Source organism: Littorina saxatilis, linkage group LG6, assembly GCF_037325665.1.
Source record: "Littorina saxatilis isolate snail1 linkage group LG6, US_GU_Lsax_2.0, whole genome shotgun sequence".
In the NCBI taxonomy this organism is placed as follows: Eukaryota; Metazoa; Mollusca; class Gastropoda; order Littorinimorpha; family Littorinidae; genus Littorina; species Littorina saxatilis.
In genome coordinates this window covers 40,419,747-40,440,312 of record NC_090250.1, presented here as the reverse complement: position 1 = coordinate 40,440,312, position 20,566 = coordinate 40,419,747, and the positions used below count along the sequence as shown (strand labels likewise).

The following is a 20,566-nucleotide window of genomic DNA, read 5'->3' as shown; positions in this document are numbered from 1 at the left end:
TTTGTACATAATGTATATTGGAGTTATGTGACTCAGGTGTACAAAGTTTCATGGGCCACGAACTTTGAGTAGACACCGTACGGTGAAACGTCACTGACGCAGTGCAGTATTGTCGGTGACCAATCAGAGAGGAGTATTGACTGAGGTGGCGTTGTAAAGATAATACAGCCTCAGAACTTTAGAGACCACTGAAAGGAACAGAAGTGTCTCCTGCTAGTAAAGTTTCTCACCGGGCGCTAGAGGTCGTTTGGAGACTCGTGCCGGTATTGAATCGGTGGATTCAATTGCTGTGTTTACAGGTATTTATTGAATTGATATTTTACTCGGAGATATTATTTTGCTCGGAAATATTGACTTGAGAAATGACCGGGAGAGTCATGTGTGAATTGGCTGAAAAGCGTGAGTTGATGTCAGCCATTGTTGAAAAGGGAATGTTTACATGTTTTTCGGAAAGGAAGTCGCTTATGAGTTAGCGGGTGTATATACTGTAACCGCATAAGTTAGTTGACGGTAGTGATAAAGAATGTCAGAAAAGTTTATTCAAGTATGGAGACTTATGGTAGTTTAAACTTGTGTATTTTAGCATCCCGGGCCGAGTGGGTCGCGGAAGTATCCCGGGCCGAGAGCGGTTGCGGAAGATTGGGGAACGAGACGGGAGGTTCTGCCCTTACGCCGAGCCGTGAGCTGTGGGAGGGGAGACAGCGTGGAGCGCTGCAAAACGGGAACCCCGTCCCATTCCACCACACGAGACAGTTGTGTGGGTGGGGTGAAGCAGTGCGTGCCACTGTATATTGTGAGTACGACTGAGAGAAATTAACCAGCGTGATAGCTGTACTGAGATACGTTTCCCAAGTGAACAACCACGAGACGTCGAGCGTCGTGGTTTTTGTCATCTGTGTGTAACAGAAGTGAATATTGACAGAAGTATTGCTTGAGACAATGACTTCGTGTGTAGTGAGACAGACGGGCTCTCACGGAACAAAGCTTAAAGTGTTATACGTGTGTGCACGTGAATTGTAGACTGCATGACAAAGTAACATGTATGTAATTTTGTGCAGTTAGACTCTGTGTGTTAACAGAAATAGAACTTCCATGTTGAGCGGGAGTGATCTGTAGAATGGATGAAGAATAATATGTTTATGTTGTGTTATTGAACATTCTAATAGAGGTACAGAGGCAAAGGGCCGTAACTGTGTTCGTGTTTTTGTGCCTGGTTGGAATGTGTGTGTGTGTGTGTGTGTGTGAAGGCTAGATAGTAAACAGAGAGTAGCACGCACAATTTCTGATAGGAGTAGATATACATACATACAGACATACACACGTAAATTCCAGCCGTAACATTTGGTGACCCCGATAACTCTGTGTTAGCTAAAATTTGTAGTTGTTTCCCTGCTTTACATTTAATTTTGTCCCCTGTGTTGGGTTTTCAGAACTTTTTGGCAGTAGGTCACGCAGACAGAGATTTTCAGATCAGTAGTTGTGTCGTTGATGTTCTGTTTTGTACTGTTACCGTCTCCAGTTTTACGGTAGTGCTTACTGTACAGTTCTAAGCACTGAGGGATTAGCTTCATTTTTCTACCTGTGGGGTCTTTCATTTCTCTTTCCTTGCTCTTTTCTGTGCTTTCAATTTTGTAAAATATTTGGTAAATTTTTTTTTTCTTTCTGCTTTGGAATAGGGATCTATCTGTTGTTTATTGCCCTTTGCCTTTGTTAGGTTGATTAACTTTGTTTAATTTTGTTCTTTTTGACTTTGAAATTTTCTAATTTGATCTTGAAATTTTTGTTTGTTAGTGTGATTGATTAGGTTTAGTGATTTTGTAAGTTGGTTGTAAATAATTAAGGTAATTAGTTGTGATATTTTGATATAGACTTTAATTAGTTCAACTTTTAGTTTATTTTTGATTTGTTATTTGCTATGGTAGTAGATTAGGTACTTTGAATTTTTTTGTTTAATTTAGTCTGCTGTTTGGTGATTGTGTCACTTTAATATTTTTTTTTTGGAATTTGTTTTATTTGCCTCCAACTACATTTGTTGTTGTCTTGTTGATCTAAATTAAGTTATTTTCATTAGTAGTTGTATAACATAGTTATTTTAAGCTACTATTTAAAACTTTGATTAATATGGATTGTTTTACTTCATAAATTTTTTGTTGGAACTTTGTTTTTATTTTGCTTCCAACTGCGTTTCCTTTAGTTGGACTTCACTTATTTTCGGTTTGATTTTCTGATTTCGTATTTAGATTGTTGATTAGTCTTAAGTATTTACTTGTGTTTGCATCTTTGAACTTTGAATTTTTCCTACTATTTGTGGTTTGGGGTTGTCTTGTTTGTGTTTGTATATATGTTTTGAAACAAGATTCGTTTGACTTCATTAACTGAGTATCTGACTTTAATTAAAGTTGTTGGATATTTTTGCGTGAGATTTACGCCAAAACGTGTTTGGATATAGTCTGTTGACTATTGTATCTGCTGAAAGATTTTTTTGTGGTAGTTGACAGTTTCAAGTAGATTGCTTGAACTTGCATTATTCTTTGAAACTTTTTCAAAATTTTTTTTTTCTCTAAACTTGGACATATTTTGGTGTGATTTTGAAAGTTCAAAACTTACACAATGGAGAGCGAAGATGATTATGATGCGTTGTTTGAAAAGTTTGTAAAACAGGCAGAGACTTTGGGTCTGGCTGCAGAGAAACGTGAGAAATACGTGAAAGAGAGTTTTGATCGTTTGGAGAGAAAACGAGAGAAGGATGAAATGCAAAAAGAAAGGGAAGATGCACAAATTGAAGAAAGTCGAAGACAAAAAGAATTGGAAAGAGAAGAGAGACAAAAAGCATTGGAAATTGAGGAAAGACGAAGAGATAAAGAAATGGAACACCAGTTAAAGCAAAGAGAACTTGAGATTAGGCAGGCTGAACTTAGTGCTGGGTCGCGTGCACCACAAAATGGTCGGGATTCTCACACTAATGTAGGTGCTCGCCCTGTTTACCCCAGGCTCCCTGCATTCAGGGAACAGCAAGATGATATAGACTCATACTTGTTCCGATTTGAAACTCATGCAAAATCTCTGGGATGGGAAGAGACAAGGTGGATCACGTACTTGTCTGCTCTTTTAGAGGGCAATGCATTAAACCTATACCATAGCCTTGCTGCTGCTGGTGAACTAACATACCAATGTTTGAAAGAAAACTTACTGAAGAAATTTCAGTGCACGTCTGAAACATTCAGACAAAAACTACGAAATATCCGTCCAAGTGAAAAGGAACCGTTCCAAACTTTTGGGATTGAATTACGACGATTGTTTGATCGTTGGGTTGCGCTATCTGACATAACCACAGATGTTGATGGTCTAGTGAACTTGATTCTGGGAGAACAATTCCTTGAAAGCGTTTCAGCTGACTTAGCAACTTTCATTCGAGAACGAGGTCTAGTTACTTTGGATGAAATGGTCAAAGCTGCCGAAAGCTATCGCTTAGCGAGACCTGGAAAAAACTTGTCACGAAAGTCTGGACCCACCATTTTTTCTGCAGGTTCTTGTAGTCACGAAGAGTACGCTGCAGCTGCTTTTTCACAAAGCAATAATCGTAGAAGTGGTCCGCAGTCTCGGAGGTTTGGTTCTAGTTTTGGTGGGCGTGGACAAGGTAGCTGGAGCTATGGCAGAGGTACGTCTGATGCACAGGCACAGTCACAAGGTGATACATACTATCCTCGTGGAGATAGACGCAGTCGTAATGGTGGTCGTAGAGGCGGTTCATTCCGACAGAGTGGAGATGATTGTTGGTCTTGTGGAAAAAAAGGTCATTGGCGTCGACATTGTCCTTTGCGGACAGATCATGGCTTTGGGGGCCAAGACCAGAAGGTGCATGAAGTGTCGGGAAATTCAGCTGTGGCGAAAGTCGTTTCACCAATTACGCAGGAAGTTGGGTGTTTGAAGTTAGAACATGGTAGTGTCAACGGGAGTGAGTGTACAGTACTCCGTGACACGGGTTCTACGATTTCTGGAGTGCGTAGAGGATTGGTGTCAAAAGACCAGATGGTCAGTAGAAAGGTCACCTGTAAGACATTTGGTGGAGAGGTCCTTACTTATCCTCAGGCGAAAGTTAAAGTTGAGACACCTTATGTGTCGGGAGAAATGGTTTGTTGCGTCCTGAATGATCCTGTCGCTGATTTGATAATAGGCAACATTCCGGGGATTTCAGGGAGTGCAGACTGTTTTCCTGATGTTGAGGGGGTTACAGCTAGTACAAATCGTGTGCAGGAAAAGAGAAGAAACCCTCCTGATAAACCTGTGATTCTGACTCCAGATCAGAAGGTTGGGTGTTCGAATCAGGACTTGGCAGTTGTACGAGAACAACTCATTCAGTTGCAAGCAGATATGAACAGATTGAAGTCCAGGTTAATTGAGTCTACTGCTGCTGTAGGCCATGGTGGCACACGCAGAAAGAGATCAAGAAAATGGTTTTCATGATATTTTGACTACTTGTCGGTTTAGCATCAGAAACATGAGTCGTTGTACTATGTTGGAAGAGTCGTGGACTCAAGATAAGAAAATTGAAGATGCTAAAGAAAGACATTACATGTTTGAGCTAGAAAGCAACATGATTGGAACTTGTGAGTTAAAAGAAAAACTCAATGGAATCTTCCAAGAGAAGGAAGAAGTACTTTATCAGACATAAAGTAGTGTTGTTGGACATATGTGATCAGTGGATAAGAAAGTTTGTTTCTTATGTCAGCTACGACAGTTTTAATCCGTAGTGGAATGCGATATTGTAATTGTATTGCAGTGAGGTAGTTACCCTCTTTTACCTGTTATCCTAAAGAAAAAATAACCTCGGTCGGTCATTTTTTTTCTGGGAGGAGGGGGTAATGTGACAAACGGATTTGCACATAGTGTATATTGGAGTTATGTGACGCAGGTGTACAAAGTTTCATGGGCCACGAACTTTGAGTAGACACCGTACGGTGAAACGTCACTGACGCAGTGCAGTATTGTCGGTGACCAATCAGAGAGGAGTATTGACTGAGGTGGCGTTGTAAAGATAATACAGCCTCAGAACTTTAGAGACCACTGAAAGGAACAGAAGTGTCTCCTGCTAGTAAAGTTTCTCACCGGGCGCTAGAGGTCGTTTGGAGACTCGTGCCGGTATTGAATCGGTGGATTCAATTGCTGTGTTTACAGGTATTTATTGAATTGATATTTTACTCGGAGATATTATTTTGCTCGGAAATATTGACTTGAGAAATGACCGGGAGAGTCATGTGTGAATTGGCTGAAAAGCGTGCGCTGATGTCAGCCATTGTTGAAAAGGGAATGTTTACATGTTTTTCGGAAATGAAGTCGCTTATGAGTAAGCGGGTGTATATACTGTAACCGCATAAGTTAGTTGACGGTAGTGATAAAGAATGTCAGAAAAGTTTATTCAAGTATGGAGACTTATGGTAGTTTAAACTTGTGTATTTTAGCATCCCGGGCCGAGTGGGTCGCGGAGGTAACCCGGGCCGAGAGCGGTCGCGGAAGGGAAACAGACGGGAGGTTCAACCCTCAAGCTCCGGCCGAGAGCTGCGGGAATGATGGAGGGGAAGACGGCGTGAAGCGCTGCAAAACGGGAACCCCGTCCCATTCCACCACACGAGACAGTTGTGTGGGTGGGGTGAAGCAGTGCGTGCCACTGTATATTGTGAGTACGACTGAGAGAAATTAACCAGCGTGATAGCTGTACTGAGATACGTTTCCCAAGTGAACAACCACGAGACGTCGAGCGTCGTGGGTTTTGTCATCTGTGTGTAACAGAAGTGAATATTGACAGAAGTATTGCTTGAGACAATGACTTCGTGTGTAGTGAGACAGACGGGCTCTCACGGAACAAAGCTTAAAGTGTTATACGTATGTGCACGGGAATTGTAGACTGCATGACAAAATAACATGTATGTAATTTTGTGCAGTTAGACTCTGTGTGTTAACAGAAATAGAACTTCCATGTTGAGCGGGAGTGATCTGTAGAATGGATGAAGAATAATATGTTTATGTTGTGTTATTGAACATTCTAATAGAGGTACAGAGGCAAAGGGCCGTAACTGTGTTCGTGTTTTTGTGCCTGGTTGGAGTGTGTGTGTGTGTGTGAAGGCTAGATAGTAAACAGAGAGTAGCACGCACAATTTCTGATAGGAGTAGATATACATACATACAGACATACACACGTAAATTCCAGTCGTAACACGAATATAGAGCCAAATGAGTGGGTACGGATATATATATCCGTACCTGGGAGACAATGAGTTAACCAGTATAAACAGATACATCAAGTACATGAAGGTACTATACTGTAACGCTTCGTACAGTAAGGTTTTAGAGGATGTTAAGATCGAGGGGGCCGGGCATACTTTAAAGATTCTGTGTTCGCGTTGGTTTTCTTTTGATTGGGCTGTAGATCAATAGCTGATGTATGCCATTTACTTGTGTGCTTTGTGTTTTAAAATTCATGAATGTGCATTGGAAACTTTGTAAATTGTATTAGTTTCCGTCGATGTTAATTATTATTTGATTTTGAATTGTGTACACAATAATTTGTTTATGTATGTTTTTGTGAGACGCTGAGAACTGTTTTAGGATTTGCGCCATATATATATCCTAATTATTTTTATTATTACTGTGGGTCCAGTTTTTGTGCCAGATATGATGTTCTGTGCAGTAGAAGAAATGACGCGTGTCTCTCCATTAGCAACGTCGTATAAAAAGTAGGAATACGTGGCGGGCATGTGTCAGGTTAGAGGCAGCGCTTGAAGATTTGTGACGAAAATACCAATGCACTCCGCTGTGTATGTTCGTGACTGTGTAACGCTGGAGTTAAAATAGTGGGTATGCCAAGTGAAAATGTCGCTTTTACGTTTTTAGTACATGTAACACATACCTAGAAAACGTTTTCGTATACTTACAAAGTGACTAAACAGACTAAAAGATGTAAATAAACGTCTTACGTACATAATTTTGTGAGAGTTTCTAGAATTGGAATATGTTTTGCTTTTGTTTTGACACACACAGTCTACAATTATCTGTTTATTGTGGAGGCTGCGATTGTCTCGGCGAAGAAAAGAATAAAATATTTGCTTAATTTGTAGCCTAGATCAATACATGACGGTGAGGCTTTTTTTCTGCGCATTGAGGGCAAAACAGACTTTGTGTACTCAAGCAGATCAGGTTGTCATAAGGAGTCCGCAGTCATTCAACCGTGTCATATAAATTATTGTTGTAATAATATTGGTGTGGTAACAGTATTAGCAATGTCCGAAGAAGTTATATATACAATTGAAGAAAAATAGAATCTCAAATGGACATACGTGCGAGATACAACTATCTTCAGTTTTCGTTTGTGCCATTGTAATGGTTTCATTGATTTTTCCTTTCTCCTACATTTTTAAAAAGACACGTGACCTTTTAAGTTCTGAAATCATTTATAATATTATATTCATGTAAACATATATTCTGATGTGTCCATAATTAAACGTTCCATGAACTTAAGTTTCTTGTTTTTGATTCTTATATAAATACCTGTTTACAGACTTTTGTATTGTATTTCCTTCATTGTAGCTATATTTCGTACGTTTAATTTATACAAGATCTAAACACCTCTGCAGCCCAGTTTTCCTGGGGTTTTCATGTATACGTTAGTCCACAAATAAGGTGAATACGCAATGCGTATGCGGTGTGCACTTTCTGCTTATGGGAAACGTACTTCTGTGGGGCTAATCTATTTTTCAACAGGATTAGTGTATTCATCCGTGCAATGTCGTTTAGTGTTTCAAGGTTTCTTTTGTCTTAAGCAGAGTTTTGCAATGTGTACATATAAGTAATTGCTTTTGTTTAGTATGTTGTTTTGGCCTAATGGAAATAAAGAATAATGTAGGTTTGTAGGTTCCATGCTGAACCTTTGCAGCCAATCGAGTTGGGGGGACCAGCATGTCGTAAGAGGCAACTAACGGATTCTGTTTCTTTTTTTACCCTTGTTAAGTGTTTCTTGTATAGAATATAGTCAATGTTGGTCAAGATTTTAGTCAAGCAGTATGTAAGAAATGTTAAGTCCTTTGTACTGGAAACTTGCATTCTCCCGGTAAGGTAATATATTGTACTACGTTGCAAGCCCCTGGAGCAAATTTTTGATTAGTGCTTTTGTGAACAAGAAACAATTGACAAGTGGCTCTATCCCATCTTCCCCCTTTCCCCGTCGCGATATAACCTTCGTGGTTGAAAACGACGTTAAACACCAAATAAACAAAGAACAGAAAGAGTTGGGGAGAGAGAGAAGAGAGGAGAGAGAGAGAGAGAGAGAGAGAGAGAGAGAGAGAGAGAGAGAGAGAGAGAGAGAGAGAGAGAGAGAGAGAGAGAGAGAGAGAGAGAGAGAGACAATGACAATGACAAATGACAATGACAAATTCTTTATTAACGAGGGTAATGGCATAAGCAAACAGGTGCTTTTTTACATCCAGCCCTCGCCCATGGGAGGGTTTAATCTAATGATAATACGTTTTAAAAATGTTGGAATATCAATTAAAGAAGTAATAAAAACAAACGACAAACAAGAGAGAGAGAGAGAGAGAGAGAGAGAGAGAGAGAGAGAGAGAGAGAGAGAGAGAGAGTGAGAGAGAGAGAGAGAGAGAGAGAGAGAGAGAGAGAGATTTTTTTTAATCCTCATGCAGAGTGAATCTATTTACCATTACAAGGACCATAGATATTGCACTCAACTGATCCATGTACGTTAAAATTGCGATTGCTACTAAGTACTAGTAGTGAGTAGTACCGATCATCTTGTTTCGTTCCTTTAACTGTACGTCACTTTTCCCCTCTATCTAATTTTCCTTCTACCCTGACCTCCCCCCTCCCCCCCTCCCCCCCCCCTCCGCTAACCCTCCCTTCCCAGTTTCCATTCATTACTCGGATTCTGTGAATTTACATAACACTAACAGAAACATTGATCTGCACTGACAAGTATTCGACGCATTGCTTGCTTGTATATTTACCCCCTTCCCCAGAGTTTTAAAAGAAGTAAGTTTTATTGAAAGAGGCGACTGAAGTGTTAAAACAAGTCCCCTGGTTACCATCAGCCCGTTAAAACAATGGGCTGCCTGAACGGTGGGGGCACTTTCACCCTACATTAAAGTAACCATGGAGTGTTTTCGGCGTTTCCGCTTCTCTCTTCGTCTTCTTCGTCTCTCTTGTGTTTTCCTGTCTCTCAACATTAAAGTTACCATGGCTGACGTGTGTGTGTGTGTGTGTGTGTGTGTGTGTGTGTGTGTGTGTGTGTTTGTCAGTGTTTGTGTGTGTCAGTGTTTGTGTGTGTGTGGTGTGTGTGTGTGTCACAGTGTGTGTGTGTGTGTGTGTGTGTGTGTGTGTGTGTGTGTGCTCGCCGTCCGAGCGTGTGTTCGTGCGTGCGTCTGTTTGTGAGTGTGTGCGTGTTTGAGATCATGTATGGATGTGTTCATGTCTGTGTGTCTATGTGTATGTTTAAAAGTCTGTGTAGGTGTGTGTAAGTGTGTAATGGTTTGTACCAGTAAGTCATTGTGTTGTTGGGTGTGTATATATATATATATATGTGCGGCATGCACTTATGGGACCTCCCGCCCCTTGCAATGTACGGTTATTGCATGCGAGTCTCCCACTTAACATTCCACACCAGTCAAACTTGTATTCTGTCTTTGTCTAATCGTTGCGTGAAATCGTGTAAAGAAGTTTTACTGCCTCAGCGAGTGGAGCCGCTAAGTCCAAGGTGCTCACCTAATTTGACCCTCGTGTCACAAATGAATTGTCCTATTGACGTGTTGGGGCGTGGGGGTTAACATGACGACATCTTTACCGATAAGATCAATCAAGGGCAGGGAGGAGGATAGAAAGAGAGCATAAAGCACACCTTGAGTTATATATATCTTGCCCGTTACAAATTCCAACGCGTCATGCAACACATTTAATAGAGGGTGAGTTTTTTTGTGGTGTGTGGTTTGGCCAGCTTTCAAACTGAGGACAATCGCACAAGGAACGACAAAGCTAGACTAAACGGCGGAGATAAAAAGTTTGAGCAAAGATATGTCTTTCGTAGTTTACATTTTGTAGCTACAATGTCTGCCTTATCAGAAACCCGACTGCTTCTACGCTCCCATGGGGTCGCCTTCACGCGGCGGGAGCGTACAGAGCTACCCCACCCCTTTACGTCTCTTCTTTTGTCTTATTTCTGCCTTACCAGTCCTTTCACCTATATTTCCTTCCAAGAAAACTCTCCCTACTATTCCCTGCAGTTTTCCAATTCTTTTCTTGTTGTCTTATTTCTACCTGACTGGATCCATCACCTTTATTTCACTTACCAAAAGTCTTCTTTTCCACATCCTTATTTCTCTGCACCCCGCATGTCGTAAGAGGCGACTAACGGATTCTGTTTCTCCTTTTTTGTTAAGTGGTTCTTGTCTAGAATATAGTCGGTGTTTGTAAGGATTTTGGTCAAGCAGTATGTAAGAAATGTTTGGTTCTTTGTACTCAGTGGAAGCTTGCATTCTCCCAGTGGGGTCATATATTGTACTACGTTGCAGGCCCCTGGAGCAATTTTTTGATTGGTGCTTTTGTGAACAAGAAACACTTAACAAGTGGCTCTATCCCATCTCCCCCCTTTCCCCTATCCCATCTCCCCCTTTCCCTCGTCGCGATATAACGTTCGTGGTTGAAAACGACGTTAAACACCAAATAAAGTAAAGACTGCTTCTACCGATGGTAATTGAAATGCTGCCGACTCAGATATTTAAAGGTAGGCTACCCGACTGCTTCTACCGATGGTAATTGAAATGCTGCCGACTCAGATATTTAAAGAGCAAAACAACAAATTGTGTGAGTTTCCCACGCTTATATTCGAATACTCTCCTTACAGTGACATTCAAAGTGCATTATTTTTGAAGATGTACAGGTCCTGTTGAAAATTTCGAGCTGAACTTGTTTCAGAACAGACACACTTGATGTCCGGACGCTTTTGCGGCATTTGTGTGTAGAGTGTAGTATAGCCTCGAGGATTCCCTTGTAACTCATTTACTTTGAGACGAGAAGCCCCCTTCAACTGTACCGCTCCCTCTACCCTCCCACATCCCCTCCCGAACTCTCTTCAACACAGCATTCGTTACAGTAAACTATGATAGATGATGTTTGCAAATAACTGTATCTGTCTTTTGATTTACCACGGAAGAGTTGTGCCCCTTCGAAATTTTGAAACGAACACCTGCTTCTGATTAGTGGAGGCATAGTAAAGACTAACGTAAGGAACCTATTTTTTTGCACACACCCTATGCCACCGTATGCCAAGCTACTCACCAAATTTGAGCTTAATTGTCCCCAGAGTACCAGAGATACAAGTCTTACCTGTAGACAAACAACCAAACTAACAAACATGCAAACAGACAGAGTGAAATCTAAAAGCTGCTTTATTACACAAAGGCGGCTTAATAATGAGCTCTGCTGTGCACGTTGTGCAGTGTGGGCTCGATGCGATGCCCTTTTCTGTTGATAATATGCTCATCGGCACTCCTCTTGCTTTGCCGCAATGATCGCTTTCCTGCTTCGATGACTGAATGGCCGTGCGTGTCTGCCTTACTGTCTTGAAAGGACATGTCCGTTCCACGACCAACAGAAAACCGAGCAAGTCATTTCTAGAATTCGTCTTTTGATAATGAATTGCGGTTATTTGTCATTTCCATGTGGTTACGCGTTTATCTGTAAGCTCTTAACAAGTTTTCCTGTTATTAGCAGACATGTATTTTTCTTCAAGTTTGATCGTTGATGCAGGACTTTCAGGCAAGGGGTAGTGTGCAAACTGTCTGTCTGTCTGTCTGTCTGTCTGATTGTCTGTCCGTCTTTAAACTTTAGCAATAGCGGTGTCCTGCCCCCTCCCAGCCCCCCCCCTCTCTGATAACTGGCTATCGGCAATTAATCGTTCGGACATATCAGGGGCTGTATTTCTTGATTTTAAGAAAGCTTTTGATCTTGTAGATCACACATTACTTTTACATAAACTCGCATTGTACGTGAACAATCCCGCAACGTGTTCATTCTTTAAATCATATCTTGTCAACAGAACACAGTATGTTTCTATAAACGGTAAAACCTCTCCCAAAGGATGTTTCCCAGGGGTAAGTTTGAGGGCCTATTTTGTTTTGTGTATTCATTAATGACCTCCCCCTTCATATATCTAATTCCAAAGTTAAAACGGATTTTTTTTGCAGATGATTCGACGCTTCACACAAGCTGTAGGACTGTTCAAGAAATTGAAATTTCCTTACAGTCTAGTCTGAATGAAGTCAACAGTTGGTGTAACCAGAATTTTATGATAGTGCACCCAGGAAAGACAAAAAGCATGATTATTACAACAAGACAAAAACACCAGTCACGACCTCTTAAGTTAAATCTTTCTCTGGAATCACAACCTGTTCAGCAGGTAACGGAACATCGTGTTTTGGGTGTGATAGTCGATCAAGAATTAAAATGGCAATCTCATGTACATTATATTTGTCAAAAAGTATCCAAGAATGTGTTTCTGCTATCAAAGTTAAGATATGTCGATATCGCAACACTAAAACTATTTTATAATGCCCACATCTTATCCCATATTAATTACGCATCAACTCTTTGGGATGGCGTCTCTGATATTCACATGAAAAAGTTAAACTCTCTACATCGTCGGGCAGCTAAAATCATGTTAAATGGTCCACAATTATCAGCTGATTTGAAGTTAAAGAATCTAAACTACCTGCCGCTAGTTAAACAGTTACAGTTTAATAAGACTGTAATGATGTATAAAGTATATCATGGCGAAGTGCCCATCTATATTCAGGACCTATTTCACAGAGTCACCGAAAGGTACGGGTCTATCAATTTTCTACCACCAATACCCAGGATTGATTTGTTCAAAACTAGTCAAGCCTTCTCTGGCGCTATGGTGTGGAACTCCATTCCGTCTGTAATAAGATCATTAACCTCACTAAAGAGTTTTAAACAAGCTCTGCATAATCATTTTATGTCTACCTAGATGGCTATACTAGTCTTAACACGTGCAAGTAGCTAGCTGTCAGCAATTGGCAAAGCTTTATGAATTACACAAATATGTTCTTTATTATATGTATTTTGTACCCCACGCGGGTTAGGGGGAAGAATATACCCGATGCTCCCCAGCATGTCGTAAGAGGCGAACGGATTCTGTTTCTCCTTTTACCCTTGTTAAGTGTTTCTTGTATAGAATATAGTCAATTTTTGTAAAGATTTTAGTCAAGCATTATGTAAGAAATGTTAAGTCCTTTGTACTGGAAACTTGCATTCTCCCGGTAAGGTAATATATTGTACTACGTTGCAAGCCCCTGGAGCAAATATTTGATTAGTGCTTTTGTGAACAAGAAACAATTGACAAGTGGCTCTATCCCATCTTCCCCCTTTCCCCGTCGCGATATAACCTTCGTGGTTGAAAACGACGTTAAACACCAAATAAAGAAAGAATATGTATTTTGTGGAATTTATGTTGCGATTTTCCATCATCATCATCATCATCATCATCATCATCATCATCATCATCATCATCATCATCATCATCATCATCATCATCATCATCACTTGATCATCATCATCATCATCATCATCATCATCATCATCATCATCATCATCATCATCATCATCATTTACACCATATAATCATTATTAGCATTAGTGTAAACGTTGGTATCGTGTGAATTTTACCGTCGATCACTTTACATGTGTAACCTCAATTAGCATGTTGCATGTTTCGCTTTCGATTTGTATGTTGCTTACTTTGTCATTTTGTTGTTTATGTTTATTTGCTTGTTTGCTTACTTGTCGATTGTTTGCTGGTTCGTTCGTTTACTTTGTTTATTTGTCATGTTGCTTTTCTTGTTTATCATTTATTAGACATTTGTATTAGAAGTAAGGACCGGTTGTAAGAAAAGGCGTCGCCTTAAACCTCTATCCTTGAAAAATAAAGTTCCATCATCATCATCATCTCTCTCTCTCTCTCTGACTGGAGCACTGCCGGGTGACTAGACAGAAATAAGGTAACTGAGCTGAACTTGGAGAAACTTTAAAACGAACGCCTCGTGGTCTACCTCCAGGGAAATTAAAAAAAGAAAAGAAAACAAGGAGACTAAGTAGCCCTCGAACTTTTCCAACGCGCTCTATGCGTACCCCTTCCCTTGTCCCTTTTTGTCCTTTCCAGTGAAAGTGAAAGTGAAGGAAAGAGAAAGAGAGGGAAAAAAGGAAGAGAAAAACATATGGGGGTGACTCAATGTGGAGTGTATGTGTCAGCACAGCCGTCAACAAATAGGAAGGGTGCGGGGATTGGTTAGCCGTGTTTGTGGAGCGTCCTCTTGGGATGCGTAGCCAGGTCTCTATTTAGACACCTTGCCCCCAGTCCCTCTGGGGTTTGAACCTGTCACTGATGAGACTGTATATATATATTGTGCAGTGTGGATAAGCAGTGTTCCGTGATCAGTGGCTAATTTGGGTGTCGAAATAAACTGATATTTTCTGTTGAATTTTGTGTAAGTTGATTTATTGTCTGTGTGTCTGTCTACGTGTCTATCTGTCCTACTGTATGTCAGCCTGTCTTTCTGTCTGGGTGTCCGCAATATTGGAGGTGTGTCTGTCAGTCCGTTTGTCTGTCTGTGTACTGATGGTGCTAATACATTATCTACGACGAAGATACAGAAAAACCGTGCCTTTTACAAATTTAATTGCATTTATTTTACTTTATTTGATGCTCACATTTTGCAAAGAAGGACATTTTATCTGTCAGTGAATCACTACAGGTACAATCTATACAACATTAACCTTTAACACTATTGAAATGACCGATCTTCTAACCATAAAGCTGGTCAGGTGATCGATCGATTACCAGTAATTTGTATTCACTGATAGAGTCTGTGCATGTTTTGACAGAATGGTTTTGACACCTGCTTGATGGCCACCCGCTTCCGTAGCCATTAGAGTGAAATGTCTATTGCCGGTAGCATTATTTCATTGATTAGAATACCCGCCGCAAATTCGCTGTGGTTGTAATGGCTTACAATTACAAATGAAATCACCTCGCATTTATTGACCACCCCTCCCTGCAAGTTTCTCCCCTCCACAATAAAACATTTAAAAATTCAACAATTAGTCAAGTATTATTGTACGTATCGTTGTCAGGGCCCAAAGCAACAGTAAGTCTAGCCTCACTTCAAAAACAATCAAGAGTAAGTCTAATTGTATGTGGTGCTGCAACGGCCCAAAACTATCCACAGTAAATTTTGTTTGTTTGTTTGTTTGCTTAACGCCCAGCCGACCACGAAGGGCCATATCAGGGCGGTGCTGCTTTGACATATAACGTGCGCCACACACAAGACAGAAGTCGCAGCACAGGCTTCATGTCTCACCCAGTCACATTATTCTGACACCGGACCAACCAGTCCTAGCACTAACCCCATAATGCCAGACGCCAGGCGGAGCAGCCACTAGATTGCCAATTTTAAAGTCTTAGGTATGACCCGGCCAGGGTTCGAACCCACGACCTCCCGATCACGGGGCGGACGCCTTACCACTAGACCACCGTGCCGGTCCACTGTAAATAAAGTCTCTTTGATTGTCGACCAGTTTGTATAATTGATGCGTGTGTTGGTGTATATGGCTGGATTGAAATGTTTCTTAACCGCAATGTCATCACAAATTCCCAACTTTGGGCAATTAAAGATTCTGTATTCTGTATTGATTGTAGGTGTCGTTGTTAGGGCCCAAAACAATCCATGGAAAATGAAATCTAATTGATTTTAAGTGTCGCTGCAAGGGCCCAAAACAATCCCCAGTAATTAAGGTCTCACTGATTGAAAGTGTCGTTGTAAGCACTAAGAACAATCAAAAGCAAGTCAGACAAATCTCATTAATTGAATTATAAATACCACTCTTTTGCCACATTGGAAGGTAGCGGTAACAGTCCTATAAACTGTTACTCAATCTGTGAAAGACACCTCTATTTACACATTACCAGGTGATCCTCCTTCTGCCCTTTTACAGTCGTGTGTTCGTGAGGCAGGTACTGGGCAATTGCAACTTTCCTAATGAAGGGCGGGAGGAGAGGGTCACGGATGGAGGGGTAGAGGGGGTTGGGTCTAGGGGTCAGAATAGAGGGGGAGGGGGTGGACGCTTCGTCATCTGAAGTAAATGTTGTCGCTTCACCAGCACCTGCGACTGTAAAGAAGACACAAAGCCTGCACAACGATGGCTGGGAAAAGAAGAGGTCAGGAAGGACCAGACTCACTCTAACGGCAGGATTTGTGGTGTAATTTCAAGGCGCCGATTCAGTGCCTGAGAACATACCCACCTTGACTATCTTTCAGAATAAAGAAGAAAGCTTAATTGTTGGAACGTTAACTTTAATCATGTACAACACGAAATGTTTACTGGTACGAATAAGTGTTTTTGGAAGTGTGCAGACAAAAACTAAAACGGATTTTTAAAAAAAAGTTCAGTTAACGGTTATTGTGTCTTCTACTTTTGAGAGAGAGAGAGAGAGAGAGAGAGAGAGAGAGAGAGAGAGAGAGAGAGAGAGAGAGAGAGAGAGAGAGAGGGGGAGGGGGGAGGAGGGAGAGAGAGAGAGAGAGAGACAGAGAGAGAGACAGAGACAGAGAGACAGACAGACAGACAGAGATGCACACAGAGTTTGAAGGATCCTAGCCTGACATGAAAGTAGTAAGAGGTAGTGTCAACGAGACTTTAGGGAGGTTCAGTGAGTGTCGGCGTAAGAGTGTAAGGGACTCTCTCTGGGAGTAACAGCCTGTCGCGCTTGTCTGACAGCTGCTGGGGAGAAGCTGGCAGGGAGAGATGGTCAATAAATGCCATGGGATTACTTACTACTTACTCGGCCACATACAGCCCCACTGCTCAAACTCGAATGCTAATCCGTCGGTTCGTAGTAAAAGGTGAGATGTACATGAAAAGTTTACTTTATCGTTCACGTGTTTTGGGGCGATGCACAACCATCATCACCGCCACCACCAACAAGAAGTCGCGGAAGACATTAGAAATCTCTCACCATTACCCCCCCACACCCATCTTCCTCACCCACTCACCCAAAAACCTTTTATGTTTCTCATGGTGTGGATTAATACAGCATACTTGAAAGAGAGTCGGTCCTGTTTTAGAGGAAGAGCTAAATAATGGTTTAAATGTTCTTTTTTATTTTACTTTGTTTTTTTTAAATCTCCCCACAAGTTATCCTCTCTGTTAGAACTTATGTTCTTTTGATTTGGAAACATTATTTTGCAGTTTGCATAATATTATATTCCTGACTTGTTGGTCCCCCCTCCCTCACCCTCATCTGAGGAAGTATGAATGGACACGGGAAAGGGGTGGATGTCTCGATTGAGAAAACTTGCATGTTTTCTGCTTCTTCTTCTTCTTCTGCGTTCGTAGGCTGAAACTCCCACGTACACTCGTGTTTTTTGCACGAGTGGAATTTTACGTGTATGACTGTTTTTACCCCGCCATTTAGGCAGCCATACGCCGCTTTCGGGGGAAGCATGCTGGGTATTTTCGTGTTTTTATAACCCATCGAACCGTCTGGCATGGATTACAGGATCTTTTTCGTGCGCACTTGGTCTTGTGCTTGCGTGTACACACGGTGGGTGTTCGGACACCGAGGAGAGTCTGCACACAAAGTTGACTCTGAGAAATAAATCTGTCGCCGAACGTGGGGACGAACTCACGCTGACAGCGGCCAACTGGATACAAATCCAGCGCGCTACCGACTGAGCTATATCTGCTTATTCAGGAATAACGAATTTAATTTTTGGGGTTGAGCGTTGGAGCAGTGCGTTTTCTGCATAAATATTAATTTTATGAGCTTTGAGTTGGCCTGGAAATGTTCTTTGAAGTACTAGAATCTATTTTAGGTGCTATAAAAAAGAGGATCTAGGATAGCATTAAATGACGCCCAAAAAACCCCACAAAACACAACAACAACAGAACGACCAATTTCTTCAAACGTACTTGACATAGTGTTAGACCTGATCGTAGTACCAGGTTATATCCCATCGATTTCTTTCTCGGTCTCACGTGCAAGGTACTCAGTTATTCTCAGCCCGTGACTTAATCCTGTGTCGCGACAAGGCAAGGGACTCAGGTTAATGGTCATTTGACAGCCGCCAGCAGTGTCAATGGCCCCATTAAATCATATCAATCATGCCATCAATCAAAAGCCCGTCATAGTGTCTCCTGGCAGTAACCTTGACCATTAATGGAACATATCATTGATACGTAAATGAATATGAGTGTGCTTGAGTTGTAAATGCGAAAGTATGTGAATGAGTGCGCCTTGAGTCGCCTTGTGGTGAGATATGTGGGCGTTATAAATTCTCGTATTATTATTATTATTATTATTATTAAAACACAAATAGATTTGTGGGCAGTAACAAACTGTACTAACATTGTTTTAGTCGTCGAGTAGTGTAGGATGAATGACTTCTTGTAGCAAGAGCAACGATTAAGAAACCCCCACAAAGTTTAGTTTATGGAACGAATTGACAAAAGGAAACATGCATTGGAACCTCGTTCTATTGATCTCTAGCACACAGCAAATCAAACGATTTGAACAGCTTGTATTCCGTGGACAGGTTATTTTCCTTTCTGGGTATTCATTGTTGTGCAGCTAGCTCAGAAGCTAGCTACAAGGCCAATGTGAAATAATGACAGTCTTGGCCAGCTCTTTGAATAGAGCACAGTCGTGTCACTGTTGTACACTAGATCAACATAATGTGATCTATGTATGTTGTTGTGTATGTTGTTGTGTTTGTTGTACTAAATGTCCATGACAACATAAATCTGTCTCGTGGTAATCATTGTTATCGCGCCTCTGTTAGGCCAAAAAAAAAGGGTGTGGTTAAGGTAACATAGCCACAAAAAAAAATAGGGTTGGAAGGTAGGCAATCACTTTTTTTTAACTTTTTTTTTTAATGTGTACAAATTAAACCTACTTGACAGGGAAATAAGTGTGCGACTCGAGCGCTTTCGCTTTCATTGCGTTTTCTGCACTCGTTTTTTTTTTTGGACAAATGTAATAAAAAGTTATAGGGTCGGCCCCTAAAAATAGGGTAGGTCGGGTTACCGTAACCACACCTATTGTTTTTTTAGGCCTTAGTGATCGTGACAGGATGTATCCATCTTCTGACAGTTTCCTCTCCCTTTTCTCACCATATCCCTTTCTGGTTCTCTCATCTGTTGCTCCTTTGCTGCTGGAATTGTGATCTGCTACTGATCATTCTTGCCTCGCAAAAAGACCAAAATATTAATGCAGATTACGTAGTTGTCAAGGATACAAGGGTGTCACCACTGAATTAAAATCAAAACCTTCTAAAGACGTTAACTTCAGTCATAATTCTTGTCCACATTCATGTATCGTAGATTTAATTAGTTTTATTAGAATTTTACAACATTGTTTTTGTCGATTAAGTTTACATTAATGGCACATTCTTTGCTTTCAACACACGATCGTGTTCGCAGACCATGGATAAGTCCATTAAAGGAACCCTACTCTCGTAAATTCGCTTCGTTTTATTGCTTGCAACCATTATCGCTATAGTGCAAGTAAACCTGGCGCTGTCTCGTTTACATTTGTGTCGAGCTGGGTTCGTGAGAGTGTGAAGTGCAATGTTATTTAATGTACAGGGAACCGCGCCATCTACCGTGACAGGGGGACGGGTCTGCGTGTTTGGGCCTTGGGGCGAGGAGAAAGAAATGAGAAAGCCAGACGAGAGAGAGATGAGAGAGAGATGAGAGAGAGAGAGAGAGAGAGAGAGAGAGAGAGAGAGAGAGAGGGAGGGAGGGAGAGAGAGAGAGATAGAGAGAAAGAGAGATAGAGAGAGACAGAGAGAGAGGGGAGGTGGGAGGGAGGAGGGAGGAGGGAGGGAGGGAGAGAGAGAGAGAGAGAGAGAGAGAGAGAGAGGGAGGGAGGGAGAGAGAGAGAGAGAGAGAGAGAGAGAGAGGGGAGGTGGGAGGGAGGAGGGAGGAGGGAGGGAGGGGGAGAGAGAGAGAGAGAGAGAGGGAGGGAGGGAGAGAGAGAGAGAGAGAGAGAGAGAGAGAGAGAGAGAGCTCTGTGTCCGTCAGACAGTAATGTCGCCACAAATGTCACATCTCTACTGCTACGGTGGCTGACATTTTGTCCAGGTTAGTGGCAGCATACATGGCAACCTCTGCAAATCAGATGTGTGCCACGTGCCCTGCTTATAATCAATGTCTCTTTCTGTGCTACTGTCTGCTTTCCGTTTAGATTTGTTAACTCGGAATGCTTCCCACTTAAATGTATGACCCTGAGTATTCTACAAAACCCTTGAGTTTTTTCTTTTTTGTTGATGGGTAGAGTATTCTTGCTGTTTTCATGTATTTGTTTTGTCCCAAACAACAAAACCAACAAACAAACAAACAAACAAACACACACACACACACACACACACACACACACACACACACACACACACACACACAGACAGACACACACACACACACACACACACAAACAAAC

The 20,566-nt window shown here is 41.4% G+C and overlaps 1 protein-coding gene and 1 long non-coding RNA gene across 2 annotated transcripts in view; both read left to right on the top strand.

Moving 5' to 3' along the window:
- The window catches only part of LOC138968016 (serine-rich adhesin for platelets-like), a 305,824-nt gene that overhangs the window by 71,173 nt on the left and 214,085 nt on the right, over window positions 1-20,566 (top strand). The gene's annotated exons all lie outside the window — the stretch shown is intronic.
- Window positions 23-1,185, top strand: LOC138969201 (uncharacterized). The gene is made up of 2 exons (XR_011456393.1): window positions 23-299; window positions 584-1,185. It is a non-coding gene; the product is annotated as an uncharacterized lncRNA (long non-coding RNA).